Consider the following 18,190-nt stretch of genomic DNA (forward strand, 5'->3'; position numbering starts at 1 on the left):
GACAGGAGGAAGTGGACATGTAGACAGGAGGGGATGGCAGGAAGTGGAGAGGAGGGGACGGCCGGAAGTGGATGTGTAGACAGGAGGGAATGGCAGGAAGTGGGCGAGTGGACAGGGACAGAGTGTGTGCAAGGACAAGGAGCCCGGGCCCCTGGCGCTCCCAGCCGCCCCACGCCTGCCCGTTCTCTGCTCCTGCGTCCCCTCAGCTGGGGCTCTGGCCTCAGGAGGGTCTCTCCTCCCCTCCCCTGCCCCCGCCTCATGAGTAGCAAACTCTGGGGTGGAGGCCTGGGCGCTGGCTTCCCCCTGCCCCAGCGGGGGCCGTGGCTTTGGCGGGCCCCACCGCGTGGGGGTGGGTGATGGCCTCCTCTGCCCTGAGAAGCTGCGGAAGGCTCCCGGCTCCTGCGCCTGGGCCGAGGCCGGGTTCCCTACCGAGAACACACGAGGACGCCCCGGGCACCGCTGGCCGGGCAGCCTGCCCCTGCCGTCCCTGTAGCCGGAGCTAAGGGCACGCGGGCTCGCTGCCCCCACGTGCGGCACAGCTGGGCTCCAGGGCTGGAAGTGCAGGGGCAGGGCCGGGGGCAGGGGAGGGGCAGGGGCAGGGGAGGGGCAGGGGAGGGGGCAGGGCAGGAGCAGGGTAGGGGAAGGGGCAGGGCTGAACCAGGACCAGGGGCAGGGGAGGGGCAGGGCAGGGGCAGGGGAGGGGCAGGGGAGGGGGCAGGGCTGGACCAGGGACAGGGCTGGACCAGGGGCAGGGGCAGGTACAGGGGCAGGTACAGGGGCAGGGCAGGGGCAGGGGCAGGGCAGGGGCAGGTACAGGGGCAGGGCAGGGGCAGGGGCAGGGCAGGGGCAGGTACAGGGGCAGGGGCAGGGCTGGACCAGGGGCAGGGGAGGGGCAGGGAAGGGGGCAGGGGCAGGGGCAGGGCTGGACCAGGGGCAGGGGAGGGGCAGGGGCAGGGGCAGGGCTGGACCAGGGGCAGGGGCAGGGGCAGGGCAGGGGCAGGGCTGGACCAGGGGCAGGGGCAGGACAGGGGCAGGGGCAGGGCTGGACCAGGGGCAGGGGCAGGGGCATGGGCAGGGCTGGACCAGGGGCAGGGGAGGGGCAGGGGCAGGGGCAGGGCAGGGGTAGAGGCAGGGCTGGACCAGGGGCAGGGGAGGGGCAGGGGCAGGGGCAGGGCAGGGGTAGAGGCAGGGCTGGACCAGGGGCAGGGGAGGGGCAGGGGCAGGGGCAGGGCAGGGGTAGAGGCAGGGCTGGACCAGGGGCAGGGGAGGGGCAGGGGCAGGGGCAGGGCAGGGGTAGAGGCAGGGCTGGACCAGGGGCAGGGGAGAGGCAGGGGCAGGGCTGGACCAGGGGCAGGGGCAGGGGAGGGGCAGGGGAGGGGGCAGGGCTGAACCAGGGGCAGGGGCAGGGCAGGGACAGGGCAGGGGCAGGGCAGGGCAGGGACAGGGCAGGGGCAGGGGCAGGGGCAGCCGGCCGCCCCCAGGTCCCCAGGCCCGGGCCAGCCTTTCCGCCTGGTGACCGCCCCCCACTCCACCTCTCCGCTGTGGCCCGCGAGTCCGCCCGGGGTGTGTGCTTTCCACATTGCTTGTCGCTCTCCCCGGGGCCTGCCCACGGGGACAGGGGCGGGCCAGGAGCCGCCCGTCCTTGGTGAGAGAAGGGAGACGGCAGGGGGTGGCCGGCGGGGAAGCGAGGGTGGCGCGGCGCCTCGGCGCACAGGCCTCTGCAGCCGCCGTCCTGGGTGACCAGGCTGGGAACCGCCCGGCCCCCTGCAGGGCAGCTGCGTCCTGCCGAGCCCAGCTTTCCCTTTCCTCTTGGATCCCTGCGGCCGGGGACCCCGCGAGGACAGCGCCCCCCACCCCCTGCTGGGAGCCCCTCGGCGGGGGGACCCCGCGAGGACAGCGCCCCCCACCCCCTGCTGGGAGCCCCTCGGCGGGGGGACCCCGCGAGGACAGCGCCCCCCACCCCCTGCTGGGAGCCCCTCGGCGGGGGGACCCCGCGAGGACAGCCCCCGCCCGGCCGTCTGGGCGGAGGTCGCCTGTCTCAGAGCACACGGCCGTTGTCGTCGAAAGTGGAATCGCAGCTCAGGGACGTGCTTGACGCCCCCCACGCCCCCCACGCCCCCCACGCCCCGGCGCCTCCCGCCCTCCGCGCCCGCCGCCCTGCGCTCGGCCGGTCCCAGGCGAAGGCAGAGCCGGGGCCCGGCCCGGAAGCCCCGCGCTGCACGCGGCGCGGGACGCGGGAGCCGGCGGGAGAGGCCGCGGGCCCCCGGGCCGCCAGGAAGGAGTGCCCCCGGCGCGGGCGCTTCCCCGCGAGCCCAGCTCCGCACAGGCGGGGCCAGAGCCGCCCCCGGCAGGACGCCCGCAGCCCGCGCCGCTCTGTGCGGGGCTCCCGGGGGCTGCGCGCGGGCTCGGTGCGGGCACGCCCGGCCCCTCCCGGCGAGGCCCCTGCCCCGCGGGAGCTGCGCCACGAGGTCCCAGGCCGCTTCCGGGGTGCAGGGGCCGCGGCCCAGGGCGGGAGCCGCAGGCCGCGGGCGCCCCACGTGCACGCGCTCGCAGGCCCCGCACCTCCCTGTGGGCCCCGCTGGTGGCCTCGGGGTCCCGGGGAGGGGACCGGGCAGCTGCGCCCGCTTCTGCAGCTCCTCGGCTTCCAGGGGGCGCTGGGGCCGCTCCTCCCGCCCAGGCCGCCCGCGGTGGGGACAGCCAGGGGCGGCTCAGGTGTGTGCGGGGCGGCTCTCCACGGGGCCGGGAGCGGGGCACTATGTCACGGACCACGGAGTGGCGGCGCAGGTAAGCAGTGGGGGAGCAAGTAAGACGTCAGGGGGACCAGGAGTGGGGGAGCAGGGGATGTCATGGGGATGAGGAGGGGGCGCAGGGGACGCGATGGGAACGAGGAGAAATTCCGTGTACCGGTCCCCAGGCTCCCCGCAGGCTCCCCGCGACGCTTCTGGAGGGTCTGCAAACATAAATCAGGAGGGTTTTGTTCTAAATCCCAAAGAGAAAAGCGGGGTTCCCCTCCCGCGGAGGCCCCCGTGGAGCCGCGGGTGGCTGGCGTGGGGGCCCGTCCTGCGCTGTCACTTCTGTGCTGAGAATAGAAACGCATCCTCAAAAAATGGCAAAAACGAGGTCCTGTGCGGCGGAGGCTGCCAGCCCCCCGCGCCCTTCCTCCTCCGGGGACCCCATGGTATGGGGGCGCTCAGCGTCCCCCGCCCGCGGCCGCCCCCCAGTGGGGACAAGTGGGGGTGTCGCCGCCTCCCGGGCCCCGCCCCCCGCCTGCGCTCCGCGGCCTGAAGTCGGGGCGCCCCCGGGCGCGGTCCCCCAGCCGGGAGGGCTCGAGGCGCCAGGAGGGGAGGCAGCCCCCAGCCGCGGTCAGCTCGGGCTGTCTGCTTTTCAGCCAAGCCAACCTCGGAAAGGGACAGACGGAAGGCGCACGGCGGGCCGGAGGGCGCTGCGGGGTTACTCCCCCCTGCTCGGCACAGCCCGGGGCGCGGGGAGCCCCACGTAGACCCCGAGGCCTGCATCCCCGGGTGTAGCTTGGGGCCTGCGCTGTGCTCGTTGCCGGACCGGAGTGGAAGCACGTGTCGGCGAGGCTTGGGGGCCTCGGCACCCAGCTCCTCTGCCCCTGGCCGGGGGGGACGCTCCACCCCTGCCCACCCAGCCGGGCCGTGCCTGCACCCGCAGGGCCGTGTGTGGATGGGGCTCCGCGCTGCGCGTCGCCCGCCCGAGGGGGCTGCCCCCACCCAGACCAGCAGGGGCTTCAGGAGAAGGACCCCGATGACCCCACCAGTCAGGAGTCGGAGTAGAGAAGGCGCAGAGGAGCGGGAGCCAGGGGCCCGGGCGCAGGCGGGGCGTTGCGGCCGGAGGGCGGCCGAGCAGCGTGGCTGTGCCCTTCGCGGTGCGTGCATGGCAGTGCTTGGCAGTGGCAGCCGAGCATGCGTGGCGCTGCACACGTGGGGGCCGAGCGCGCGTGGCTGTGCGCTTGGTGGTGCATGCATGGCAGTGTGCACGTGGTGGTGCACACATGGCACAGCCTGGCCACGCGCACGTCCTGGCCCGGGCCGCAGCCCCTAGCATGGGTCCTGCTCACGCTGCAGCCACGCTTGGGGCGGCAGCGCAGGCAAACCCCGCGGACAGGGCCCGCCAGCGCCTTTCTGGCACCCTGGGGCGTCAGGGCCTCCCCCGCAGCCGAGGGCCCTGCTGCCCCACTCGTGGGGGGCGCCGTGGGCCTGCCAGGCCGAGCAGCCCTGAGGCTGCCCTCATACGCGTGCGTGTGCGCAGACGGTCACACACTGGTTCCCTAAGGGACACACGCGTGCCTGCTGCACCCGCCCCTACGGGAGACCACAGGCCCCCGGAGTGGCCCCAGACACAGGGCCCGGTGCAGGATGGGAGGCTGGGCCAGACGCAGTCGGGCAGGTGCAGAACGAGGCGCGCAGGCAGGATGACCGGGCCTCACCCGTGCCACTGGCCATGGCCGGGGCTCAGGGCCGCTCGCAGCTAAAGCACCGGGGACTGGGCATTCGCAGAACGGCTCGAGAAGGAAGACGCCCGCGTTCTCCTATCCTCAGAATTCTGTAGTTGTCGGAACTTAGGAAGTACGCAATAAACTCGATGAGTTAGGAAGTGAACAACTACTTTTTTGTAATGTGGCCCTTTCTGCTCTCCAGGAACCCAAGCACACCCAGTGGATCCCAGCAGCCCGGCGTGCTCTGCTGGCGGGCTGGCTCGGTGCTGGGCTCTGCTGCCCCTGGTTCCCCAGCACGAGCCCAGAGATGCCCGACAGCGTTGGGAAATTTCCAACTCCCTGGCCACAAGGCGTCCAAACAACGAGAGCTCCTCAGTCCACCGCCCGCGGAACGAAAGCACTTCACGTCCCCAGTTTCCAATGGACGCGTGGAGTCCCTGCTCCCCCCACTTTGCTATCAGAAAGCAGTTGAGTCGGAGGGTCCAAATGGAGTGGTGAGAATTCCTACCAGTTAGCTGTGTAACAGTCACCTTGGCCATGTCTGGTTATCTGAGCAAGAGGCTAAATTACACACCACTGCACACCGAGGAACTTTCTGGATGCGTGTTTAAACGCTCCGCTCGGCCAGCACCAGGGGACACTCCGTGTCTCGGCTGGTTTCCCTGACACTCTGCCAACTGGAGCCTAATTGCACAACTTGATTTGAAGGTGTGAACAAGGTCTAACGAGGGAAAATACGTGCATGCCGTGAGCTAGGAAGGAACAGTTTCTACCCCGCGAGGAAGACGCCTTGGAGTGGAAAGTTTCACCAGCCCTGGTCGAGGGGACCGGCTCTGCCGCTGGGGCGGTCGTGCTTGGCTTCTGTCCTCGCAGCTCTGCCTTCTGTGGGCCTGTGCTGTTGTTTGGGGACCAGGGGATGGATGTGATGTCCAACCCAAAGAAGCCAGGGCTGGACGTGAGCTGACCTCGCGGGGCCGTCCCTGTAGTCTCTTCGGCCAGAGGTGGCCTTGTTGGCCCCAGGGCCCCAGGCCTGGGCTCAGGCTCCTGCACCCGCGGCGTCCCTGGATGTGTTCCCTGGGAGCGTGGGTGACGGCCGCTCCGGCGCCCCTGGAGGCAGCCTGCTCACGGCGGAGCCAGCACAGAGGTGACCCCAGTGGCCCTGCCCGTCCTGGGAGGCAGCACCTGCTTTTCCCTGGAGCCATGCTCCGTGCGAAGGGACATATGCTGGAGCCGAGAGCTGTCGACGAGCTCTGGCGACGGGCCTCCTGGGCTTGCCTCTCGATCCTGAAGGACCGTCTTCCCTGCTGAGCCAGCTTCCCCCCCGTGGGCTCCCCCAAAGCCGTGTTGGTGGGGGAGATGGTGGGGAGAGGGGGGAAGGGGTGCACAGTCCTTCGTCCGCTGACTGGTAGCAAGCTGGCATCTCCATCTTGGCCCGCACGTCCGGGTATGTTCTGGCCCTGGAGGTGGAAGGACTGGTGTTAGCTTATCTCATAACACCTCAAAAGTGTAAAGCTCTTCTGTAGACTCGTGCCGTGGACTTCCTCCACAGCATAACAGCAATAAAATAATTTTATTTTCCTGGAGGGAACAGCCCTCCAGGTTTCCACCCCAGAGACAGGACGTGACCCCAGGCGAAGAAAACTGGGAGAAGCGGCCCTCCCAGCTGCCCGGCAGGCTGTCCAGCGGGACGCGGGCGCAGGGCTGGGGCGGCTCGGGCACCCGAGCAGCCTGTTCTGACGTGCCCCGTGCTGAAATCCAGGACGGCGGCCTCACCAAATGACGACCTGGCTTTAGGACGACTAATCCAGGGTCCCCTGGCCCATCGGCGCAAGCTCCCCGCTTGCTTTGCGCAACCTTCGACTCCCAGGCCCACCCCAAGACTGCTCGGTTTTTCTGAACTATGACCTGAAATCTCATATTGAGAAGCTATTCTGGAGGGGAGCGGGTGTAGCTCAGTGGTCGAGCGCCTGCTTCCCATGTGCGAGGTCCCGGGGTCAGTCCTGCTGCCCCCACCGGCCTTTCACGTGCACCGAGGAGTGGCCGGGGCTCAGCCGGGGGCCTGGGGCTCGTGGACCCCCGAAGGCAGTGCCGGTGCTGCCGCGTCCAGCTGGCATCTGCTCAGTCCTTAAACATGGGGGGGAGGGGAGCCGACTTTTGGGGGCCCTGAAAATGTCCTGCTGTTGCTGATGGCGATGGCTGCCAGCGCTATGAGCGTGCCAAAACCCCGAGCCACGTCCCGTGGCAAACTGTGCGGTGTGAGGTGCCCCCCAGGAAAGTCAACCATTAACAAACTGAACCCCAAGCGGCGGAGCAGCCGGGGCCTTGATGAGTGACAAGTGGAAATTTGACAAAATGAAGGCGTGAGAACGGGGAGCGTCGGGCCCGACTGCACTTCACACGCGAGGAAAAGGCTGCCTGCCCCCCAAGCTGCCTTCCCAGAGTCCCCGCGTCGGCAGGAGCAGGTGCCATGGGAACAAGGAGGAAAACGGGGCCTGGCCAGACGCACTGGCCTGGGGAGCAGGTGAGGGAACTTGCCGGCGATTCACCTGGGGCTGGACGACCAGAACTCGCTGTCTTGAGGTGTTTGAGTCAAGAGCGCCTCGTGGCAGAGGACGCACGTTCTCCATTTACTGACTTACCAGCAAGAGGAGCAGGGGCCCGGGCAGGGCTCCGGAACGTTCCGGAAGGGAGGTCAGGCAGGTGTGTCCAGCGGAGGCCATTAAGCAGGTCCACTTTTGCCGTGCCACGCAAGGGTGTCCCCCGCGTGGGGGAGCCCCCACGCGCAAGGAGTGCGCCCGTGAGGAAAGCCGCCCAGCGTGAAAAGAAAGAGCAGCCTGCCCAGGAATGGCGCCGCCCACACTTCCCGTGCCGCTGACGACAACAGAAGCGGACAAAGAAACAAGACGCAGCAAATAGACACAGAGAACAGACAACCGGGGGAGGGGGGGAAATTAAATAAATAAATAAATCTTTAAAAAAAAAAAAAAGCAGGTCCACTTTGGTGGCAGCTGCCAGGTGCCGCCGGGGCCAGTCCCTGGTCCCGTGAGTCGGGCTCGTCTGGGTGAAGAGAAAAGAGCGCTCAGTACGAAGCTGGCGCCATCTCCAGCCCCCCGTCCCCGGCTGCTCTCAGCGTCCGGCCTCGCCCGTCCTCGCCCTCGCTGCAGCCAGAGCGATCTTCTCAGTGGGAGTCTGCCCGGACACGTCCCTGCCGGTTCCCGCAGCAGATGGTCACCACGCACCCAGGAAACGCCCTTCCCGGAGGCCCCCGGCCCTTCGTGAGGTGGTCTCTGTCCACCTGGCCACCCCGCCTCATTCCCCATCGACATTTAGGAGCCAGCGCCACCTCCAGCGCTTTGCACCCGCTGCACCCGCTGCACCCTTCCCAGCCCAGGCCCCCCGCAGAGCCCCCTTCCCTCTTGGCATGGCCGCGGGGTGGGCGGCGACCCCACGGGGGCCTGCTGGGTGCTGGGGAGGGCCTGTGCTCCTTCTGCCTGCCGGCCGCGGTGCTCAGGGTGGACCGTCAAAGCTGAGGGAAGGCGGGCAGCCGGGGAGCCCCCGGGCTCACGCCCTGAGAATCGAAGGAGAACTAGCAGAGGAGCTCGAGCTGGCCAGGAGCCGCTGCCCTCGGGAGAGAAGCCGCTGAGGATGCGCCAAGAGGGGGCTGTCCACGAGAAAGAGGTGCTTGTCCGGCAGGGGAGCCGGAGCCGCTGCTGGGGGTCCAGGAGGTGCAGGTGCAGGTGCAGATGTGGGCAAAGGTGCAGGAGCAGGTGCAGGCACAAGTGCAGGCACAGGTGCAGGAGCAGGTGTGGGCGCAGGCGCGGGCTCAGGCGCAGGAGCAGGTGCAGGCGCAGGAGTGGGCGCAGGCGCGGGCACAGGTGCAGGCACGGGCGCAGGCGCGGGCACAGGTGCAGGCACGGGCGCAGGCGTGGGCACAGGTGCAGGCGCAGGAGCAGGCGCGTGCGCAGGTGCAGATGCAGGAGCAGGTGCAGGTGCGGGCACAGGCGCCGGTGCAGGTGCAGGCACAGGCACGGGTGCAGGCACAGGCGCAGGTGCGGGCGCAGGTGCGGGCACGGGCGCAGGTGCGGGCGCAGGTGCAGGTGCAGGCGCAGGTGCAGGCACGGGTGCAGGTGCAGTCACGGGTGCAGGAGCAGGTGCATGCACAAGTGCGGGCGCAGGTGCAGGCGCAGGCGCGGGCACAGGTGCAGGCACGGGCGCAGGCGCGGGCACGGGTGCAGGCGCAGGAGCAGGCGCGGGTGCAGGTGCAGGTGCAGGTGCAGGAGCAGGTGCAGGTGCGGGCACAGGCACGGGTGCAGGCACAGGCGCAGGTGCGGGCGCAGGTGCGGGCACGGGCGCAGGTGCGGGCGCAGGTGCAGGTGCGGGCGCAGGTGCAGGCGCGGGTGCAGGTGCAGTCACGGGTGCAGGAGCAGGTGCATGCACAGGTGCAGGCGCAGGTGCAGGCACAGGTGCAGATGCAGGTGCGGGCGCAGGTGCAGGCACGGGCGCAGGCACAGGCGCAGGTCAGGCAGCAGGGAGCAGGGCCCTGGACCTCGGCTGCCTGGCCTGCACGGACTCTGGACTTGACGTGGCTGGGGACTGTCCTGGAGAGGCCGATGCAACCGGCGGTTGGAGCGCTGGAGGAGAGGCCGCTGGGGCCGCCCAGCTTCAGGGCCCAACCAGCACCCCCACGCGCCTTGCTTGTGTTCAGGTAAAGGTGTCGACCGAAGTTGGGGCAGCCATGCTCCAAGGGTGCCCCTTGGGCCGGCGATGGCTAAGCTGGCTTGGCCGTCAATCGTGATCCACAGGAAAGTGTCTTCTGAGGTGGCCCGTCCACGCTACGTACATGAAACTGAGACGGACAGAAAGAACACCTGGCATCCCTTCCCCTGTGCTCCACTCTGATAGTTCCTATTCTGATCCATTTCATTTCTGTAAAATTGCTTGTCATACCCCCTGCATTGATTTCAAGACACGCCAGTGCGGCTCGGCCAGCATACAAAAAGCCCTGCCTCGGACCATTTGTCACAGAAGTCCTTGGGATACAAAATACAAAACTCTGGCCTCACCCCAGGGCTATAAAAAAATCGAGCATGATAAGGACCTGGGAATCTGCATTTAGCAAGTGTCGTGGTGCCTCATGTAATGCTGAAGTCCATGCGTTGAAAACCCGCTGTGGCCTCACTCGGGTCTTGCTGACTGATCTGTGGCTTCTAACGTGTCCTTGAGGCATTTGCCCACTTAACACTCGTAGGGTTAATGAGAACACTGGCTGGAAAACTAAGCGCAGGAGAAATGTCAGCCGGCTCGTCACTGTCGTCGTCATCTTTACAGACCCTTCTAAATAGGGCCCTTGATCCACACACAGCCTGCTCTTTCCAAAGGTTTCCCTGTCTCAGTAAATGGCCCCCAGTCTCCTCAGTGGCTCAAGCCCCCAACCAGGAGTCCCCGCGAGTCGTGCCGGCTCGGGTGGCCCCCGCTGTGGTCTCCGCCGCCAGCCCTGATCCTGCGGTTCCCGCTTGAACTGCACAGCAGCCTCGCGGCTTCCTTCCTTCCCTCTGACGCTCTGGAATGGTCTTCTGCGAAAAGAAACTGGGTCACATCACCTCCCATCTGTTTAGTGTCTATTGCTCCATAGGAAGTTACCCCAGAACGACAGTTATTTCTTCTCTCGTCATTCCTGTGGGGCAGGCAATCTGCAGCGTCTTCGGTGGGTGATTCAGGCTCCAGGCCTCCGTGAGGCTGGGGTGGGGGGTCAGCGGGGGCTGCGGTCAGCAGGAGGCTGGACCGAGGCCGGGGCGGAGCGTCCACCTCCAGGGCGGCGCCTCACACGGCCGCGGCAGGAGGCCCCGCTCCTCGCCGCGTGGGCCTCCCGCAGGCTGCTTGGGCGTCCTCACATGGCGGCAGCTGCCCAGCACGAGGGTCCCCGGGGGCGAGGCTGAGGGTGCTGGCCTCGTCTGCCCTGCTCGGCGTCGGGAGTGGGGCCCCAGTGCTCCTAGGGGAGGGGGCTGGCTCACCTCTTGGGGGAGTGTCAGAATCTACGCACATGAAGCCTTGTAAACCGCGCCACTCTACCTGGAAGCCGCAGGGTCCTTCCTCGTCTGCCCCCCCCCCGCCCCAGCTGATCTTCTGGGTCCATTTTGTCTGATCCCCAAACACCCTGAGCTCACTGGGTGTCCCGCTCCTCGGTTACTCGAGCCTTCGTTCTTGCTGTTCTGGGAGGTTCTTTCAGCAGGGCCCATTCCCTTTCCTCACTCGAGTCCCAGCCTGTGTCCCCCTGGCCTTTCCTGACGTCGGCACAGAGCAGCTCCCTTCTCCGTCGGCGGCGGCGGGATGGCCTGCTGGGTGCCGTCTGCTGAGCTCCACTACAGCGTGCTCCAACAGCCAGTGCGACGCACTGTAACACCCACTATGACGCACCGTAACCCCCGCTACGACGCACTGTGACCCCCCTACGACGCACTGTGACCCCTGCTACGATGCACTGTGACCCGAGCTATGACGCACCGTAATGCCCACTATGATGCACTGTAACCCCTGCTACGACACACTGTAACCTCTGCTACGACACACTGTAACCTCTGCTACGACACACTGTAACCCCTGCTACGATGCTCTGTAACCCACACTATGACGCACGGTAACGCCCACTATAGCACACTGTAACCCGTGCTATGACGCACCGTAACCCTCGCTACAACGCACTGTCACCTCCGCCGCGGGCGCTGCCCGGCCCACGCCACCCGGGAGGAGGCTCCCAAACCCGGGCCGGACCGAGCAGGCCGGTCCAGGATGGTCACGAGGAGCCGCGCCGGCCCCAGGGCAGCAGCCTGAAAGGCAGCTCGGCGGGCGTGTGCAGGGGCTGGAGAGCCTGGTCTTGCCACCTGGTGCGCTGCCCCGCTCCCCGCCCTGCCACCCGTTCTTACGCCTTAAGGCAAATGACACACTCATGCGTTTTTTCTTGTAATAATTTCAGTCCAAAGTTACGGATTTTAGCTTTCCCTAAAGTTACCTAAAAGTTTTTAGAAAATGACCCGTGTCCCCAACAAACTGAGGAATTAAATCCTGGTGAAAAGTCGGAGCATCACCGGAAAGGAATGTGGGCGAAGCAACCCGTAGCAGGTGTTTCTAAGGCGAGTTGGGAGGAGGTGGGATAAATCTTTTCCAGGGGAGTGTTTCCTGCTGGAAGGACCCCGCTCCCCCGAGGTCCCCATCGTCCCGCACGGCCGGGTCGGAGGGGACCTGGCCTGGAGCCCCGGCTCCTCTCCTGAGCGACGCAGGTAGCCCCGGGTCCGCGCGGCCCTTCAGGCGGGGCGGACAACGCGGAGGTGAATCACTTTTACTGTCATTGGGCCCAACAAAACCTCTGTCTTCTCCTCTACAAGGTCTGTTCGATTTTGGGAACTCTCCCACGAATCCTCTTCTCCATCGCTCATGGTCCAAACTTCCACAAGGCGGCTTCTTCTGCATAAGTCTTCATTTTGTGTCTTGCTTTTTCCTCCCTCTCTTTTTTCCCTTGGATCTTCCATTTTTCAAGCCCCAAAGCAGACTTCAGCCTGTGGGATTTCAGCTACTTCCTGGCTTGGATTGCCTATTACCTATCGCAGAGGTCATTTTAAGAATAGTTCAGCTCGAATGGCTTTATTTTCTAATCCCAGGTTGCTCCCTCTCTCTGTGCCCTTCCCTCCCTCCTGCTCCTCCCCCCTCTGCCCCTCCCCCACCTAAATTTCACTTTTCAGGGACTTTGCTCTTCCTAACAGCTCTCAGCGGAACTGGGTGGAAAGGATTCCTCGGACCTGCTGTTTTAAAGGACACGATGTATACACTCAGGCCTGGCTATTGGGGGAAGGGCGTTCTTTCGGGATAAGTGGCAACCAAAACCATCCCACGGCTGAGTCTGGAAGAGGCCCCGTAGAAATTTGCAATCCTAGAATATCAAGACTTACAGCGGCGACGCCAGGGTCCCAAATTCCCCAGCGATTTTTCAGCACCAGCGTGAGGGCAGGCCATCCTCAAAAGCACTTCGGCCCGGATGAGCCTGGGAGAAGTGTGCCGGCACCACGTGACTGCTACCCCGGGCTCCTTCCAGAAGGTTCTGTCCCCGGCTCCCTGCCAGAGCTGCCCCAGCACAGCCTGGCCTGGGTAGACGGGGCTGCGTGCTCAGAGCTGCGTCGGGGCAGGGTGCTTTGGCTCACGCCTGCTCTAGGAGAGGACGCTGCGAATTCTGAGCCAGGTGGCTTTTCCTGGGTGCCCACGTGACACCCCCGGTGAGCAGACTCGCTCGGTCTTGGGGGCTGGGGGCCATGGGCAGGGCTCTGGCCACTGGGGGTGGAATTGCAAAGCAGGAGCCTCAGTGGTTCGATTGAAATTGAGCTATAAATAAGGGGGGGCTTGGCGCGAGCCCCCCCCTTCCCCTCCACCTGCTCCTGCCTTTTCGGCCTCAAACAGATGATTTTTATTAATGAATCATCATATTTTGGCGTTGCCTTTCTTTAGAGCAGATGAAACAATGTAATAAAGATGACAAAAGGCGCCCGCCAGCCCTGCCCGGGGACGCCTGCCTAAGTGACCCCAAGTAAGGCACTAAGCCGCGCGCGGCGCGGGAGGGGGGCTGCGTCTTCCCGCAGCAGCGCGGCCCCGCTCGGGAGCGCCGCCGCCGCGACACGCGGCGTGCGGGGCGCCTCTAATTAATCCCATATTTTCACACAGCATAATTACGGAGCCGGGGCTGAGTTATTCGGCCACCGGAGGTGGAGTCGAGCCGCGCTGTCCTCCGCCTCGGCGCCGCACAATTTATTATGCGACACCCTGGAACCCCGCGCTCGGGCCTATCTGTCATCTGCGCGTTATCCGGGAGCACAGCGCCTCCCGCGCCGGGCTAGGGCTGAGCAAATTGCCATTTTTATGGGCTGTGATAAAGGAAATGCTACCTTATGTTCAAATTTTTAGCTGCCTGGAGCGCGCAGGCCCGGCCACGGCCACGGCGTCCCCGTGGGGCGCGGGCGCAGCACCCGCGGCTGCTCCAGGGCCCGCGCGCTCTCCCCACTGCCTTCTCTCTCCGCAGGCGTTTGGCACGGGCGCGCGCCTGTCATTTGTAACCCGGCTCTCCAGCCCCGGTCACCTTCGCGGAGAAGCCGCCGGTGCCCGCCAGGCGGCCGCCCGCGCGTCCACCCTCGCCCCCCTTCCCTTCCCGTGGGGTATCCAGGGGAGCTTATTTTTGCACGTTATTCTTCTCCCCTGATATACGAGCTTGCCATTTGGAATCTGGGCGAGCCCCTCCCGCGGGCCTCCGGGAGATCCGCGGCTTAAACATTTGCTCACCGGGCCCTGGCGGCCGCCCACGGGCACGCGGGCCTCGGCTGCGCGGGCTCGGCCTGGGCGCTCCTCGCCGCGGGAGGGCCCCGCCCGCCGCCCGGGTGCCGGCGCCAGCTCTGCCTGCTGCGCGCGGGGCGGGGGCCGGGCGGTGCACGCGTGCGGCGGCCACGAGGGCCACGGCGGCCACGGCCCTCGGCGCAGGGCAGGGCGGGTTCGCGCTCTGGGGGCGGGAGCCCAGCGCGGGGCCGACCCCGCGGGCCGTCGTCGGGCCTGCCTCGGGGACTTTCGCGGGCGGGGGCAGCGGGCGGTCGCCGGAGGCCGCGGGTTGAGCGAGGCCGAGGGTCAGCTCTGGGGCAGGCGGTGGGCGGTCGTGCCGGCGCCCCGGGGCCTCGCCCTCCGGCCCGCGGTTCGGGGCTCGCTCCGGCCAGCAGCGGGGTCCCGCTTCACTTCTGTCTCCAGCGTGCGCGCCTCCCACCTTCCCAGCCCACGGGCTCGACTTCCCCATCGCGCTTTCGAGAAGTAAAATCAAGAAGGGAAAGATGGCTCAGCGCCCTCGACGGCTCGCCGGGCGCTTTCCGCGTGGGCCGCTCGTGCGTGCGCTGGCGCCGCGCTCCGTTAACCCCCGGCCTCTGGGCAGCGCGGGGGCCGCACCCCCCGCCCAGCGCGCTCCCCACCAGCGCGGGCAGTTCTGAGGATAAACGGGAAGCCTCCGGAGTTCCTCGGGAGAATATGTTCTGCAAAGCATAAAAATTGTAATTTAGGGAAGTGGACTTGGCCCAGTGGCTAGGGCATCCGCCTACCACATGGGAGGTCCCGGGTTCAAACCCCGGGCCTCCTTGACCCGTGTGGAGCTGGCCCATGTGCAGTGCTGATGCGCGCAAGGAGTGCCCTGCCACGGCAGGGGTGTCCCCCGCATAGGGGAGCCCCACGCGCAAGGAGTGCACCCATGAGAGCCGCCCAGGGCGAAAGAAAGTGCAGCCTGCCCAGGAATGGCGCTGCCCACACGGAGAGCTGACACAAGATGACGCAATAAAAAGAGACACAGATTCCCGTGCCGCTGATAAGGACAGAAGCGGTTACTGAAGAACACACAGCGAATGGACACAGAGAACAGACAGCTGAAGGGGGGGAGGGTAAAGAAATAAAAAAATAAATCTTTTTTAAAAAATTATAATTAGATCTTATAGCCACGCTACGCTGTTAGCAAAGCAGAGGCCCCTGGCCGGGTGGAGGCTGGACCCCCCTGAAGAAGAGGGTCCCAGCTGGTGGTGCCCGGGCCTGTCCTCGTGGTGGCAGCCCCTCTGCCCAGCCAGGCTCGGGGCCTGTGTGCTGCCCTTTCCCCTGGGAAGAGGGTCCTCGCCCCAGCCCGGCCCACCCGGCCCACCCAGCCCGTCGTTGAGGCCTTGAGCCCGTGGCCCCCCTCCACTCGCTCCCGTTTCCAGAACCGTGGACCACCCAGCCCGGCTCTGGGAGAGCAGGGGGCAGCCCTCTCGGGGCAGCTGGACTCTTTAAACACAAAACCTGCTTCAGTGGACGGCGGCCGGAGAGAGGAGCTGGGGAGGGCCTTGCTTTTATCTTGAGGTACAGGTGCAGGGGGCCGGGGGCCGAACCCGGGACCTTGTCCGTGGGAAGGCGGCGCCGACCCCTGAGCCACGTCCACTCCCGGGAGGTCCTTTTCCACATCTGGCAACCTCGTTGCTGACGCTCCACGGATGCTTTTCCCAAGCACGTAACTGAAATGTCATCTATATAGTATATCACATCTATTATTATTATATAAACTACATATTAATATAGTATTGAAATACCATAAGCATATATATCTCTATCTACAGAAGCAGGCCCAGACGGCGAGTGTGTCGTTCGGTGACTTTCGCCCCCTCGCCCTGCGTGGGACCCGCTCCCAGCCGACCCAGCCGCGGGTGGACCCTCGCCCGCCTCGTGCTTCCGCGAGTGGAATCGCGCCGTGCAGCGCGTGTGCGTTTTGTCCGGCTCTCCAGGCTGCTGGGCGCCGCCACTGCCTGGGATACGTCACCCTCGATCCCGGTCACTGTTGATGGCACATGGGGGTCTCCACTTTAGGGTTATCAGAACGTGCTTGCGGGAACTTCCCGGGCGTGTCGGGTGAGCGCGGCTGCGCGTTCCCAGGAGGCTGCACGCGCCCCCGCCACTCCCAGCGTGACGCGCCAGCTGTGCGCGCCTTTGTCTCCCCCACGCCACCCACTCCTGCTCGCTTCTGCCTCGTTGTTCCAGCTGTTGCCGGGAGTGGGTGTTGGCTTCTTCGGCTGTTGATTGTTAAGCCGTCTCTCTCCATTTTGTCGGCTGTCGGCCTCTGCTTCCGGGGGCGTGGCTGCTTAGCGGCAGCTCTTCTCATTGTCCCTCTGAAATGGGACGCATCCCAGGTAGTGGCGGCGACCAGCTCGTGCGCGGGAAAGTCTGACCAGGAACCCACCTGGGTTTTTTGTGGTTTTTTTTAAAGATTTATTTTATTTATTTCTCTCCCTTTCCCCAGTTGTCCGCTCTGTGTCCATTCGCTGTGTGTTCTTCTGTGTCCGCTTGCATTCTTGGCGGCACTGGGCATCTGTCTCCTTTTGTCACATCATCTTGCTGCGTCAGCTCTCTGTGTGGGCGGCGCCACTCCTGGGCAGGCTGCGCTTTCTCTCACGCTAGGCGGCTCTCCTTACGGGGTGCACTCCTTGCGTGTGGGGCTCCCCTACATGGGGGACACCCCTGCAAGGCACGGCACGGCACTCCTTGCACACATCAGCTCGTACATGGGCCAGCTCCACTCGGGGCAGGAGGCCCAGGGTTTGAACCGCGGACCTCCTATATGGTAGGCTGGCAGTCAGTTGAGCCACATCCGCTTCCCTTTGGTAACTGGCTTTGCCCTAACGTTTATTTGATCTGATATCCACGAAGTTCGCTGCTCCCTTAGGGCTGCTGTTGGCAGGTTCCCTTCTGTCCTTTCACTTTCAACTCATTTGAAATGTGTCCCCTGTAGAGCACAGAGCCAGGCCTTGTTTTTATCCTCCTGTAAGTTTTCACGAGGGACACCTGCTGAGGGCCCGCAGGGGGGAGGGGTGGAGTTTGCCGTGGCCTCCTCTCCGTGGCCTCCTCTCCGTGGCCTCCTCTCCACGGCACCACCTCTCGCGTTCCATGCTCAGCCTCCCTGGTTTGGGTGGTTCGTTTGCTGTTCGTTCCCTTTATCTCCACTCCCTCCACTCCCCTCCCAGACAACCACGCCAGGGGTTTCCCGTCTATCATTTTGTTTTCTGGGGGTTTTAGAATTTCCCTTCGGCAAATCCATGCCTGCGTTCCTCACCCATCTGTCGACACTGCCCTTGATCCGGGTTGTTTTTAGATTCCCACCATTCCCTATTGTCTTCTGCTCACAGCGTCAAACCAGAGCTGAAAACCGGGGCTTTCTGCGCTCTCGTCAGCTGGGGGAGCCCGGCGGTGAACCCCGGCCTCCCCGCTTCCGCCACGCCCAAGCGAGGGGAGCCCCAGGGTGGGTGCCTGGTCAGACTTTCCCGCGCACGAGCAGCGACGATGGTGCTCTCTCCTCTCCCCGGCCAGCTGGCCTCATTCTACAGCCGTGGACGGGGCTTCCTGGGGGGGTCCCAAACCAGAAGGCGCCGTGGCCGTGTGGGCTGGTGGGTGGGCGCTGCGCTGCCGCGGGCCGGCGCCCCTCCCGGAGTCCACCCCCGGCCTTGGCTATGTTGAGACGCACCCGGTTTACGCCTCGCCTTCCGGGGTCTGAAGTTGCCGGTGCTCTGGCAAGCTTTCTACAGGAAAGGTAACTCCGCGCTCTCCACGGGGCCTGTTGTGTGTTATGTGAGGCTGCCACACGCACAGACGCGTACGTCCAGACTGCTTAATGCTTGGGATGAAAACGTAACCCCGGCCTGCAGCTGTACCTGCAAGTGTGAGAGCAGAGGCGGGCCGTGGGCGACGGCGCGAGGCACGGCCTCTGGGGCGCGGCTCCTTTGCCAGGGTCCACCTGCCTCGCCCGCCTTCCTGGAGGGGAGTTCAGCTTTGCCTTCCCCACACCTGGCTGCATACGGCTGCTTGAAACACCATTGCGTTTTCATTTCTTTGTTAGAGGGGGGGTCTTAAAATACGAACACGCGCTGCCTCGCGTTCTCTGAACGAAGGTGGATGGAGAGCTGCTGTGCCTGGGCCCATCGTGGCAGCCGGCCGATGCGACTTGCAAACCTACCAGGATCTCCAGGGCACGCCAGGAACTTCGCACGGCCCTGAAGAGCTGACGTGAGCCCTCTTCTAAGCTTTGGATGTGGAGACGGGTGGGCACGCGAGAAAAGGGGAGCCTCAGAGGGGAGGAGGAGAGCCACAGAAAGGAGACTCGGGGGGCGCTGGGAGGCGGATGCTACGCAGTTTTCAAGTTTTCCCTGAGCCTGGTCA

Source organism: Dasypus novemcinctus, chromosome 16 (assembly GCF_030445035.2).
Source record: "Dasypus novemcinctus isolate mDasNov1 chromosome 16, mDasNov1.1.hap2, whole genome shotgun sequence".
NCBI classification, from domain to species: Eukaryota; Metazoa; Chordata; class Mammalia; order Cingulata; family Dasypodidae; genus Dasypus; species Dasypus novemcinctus.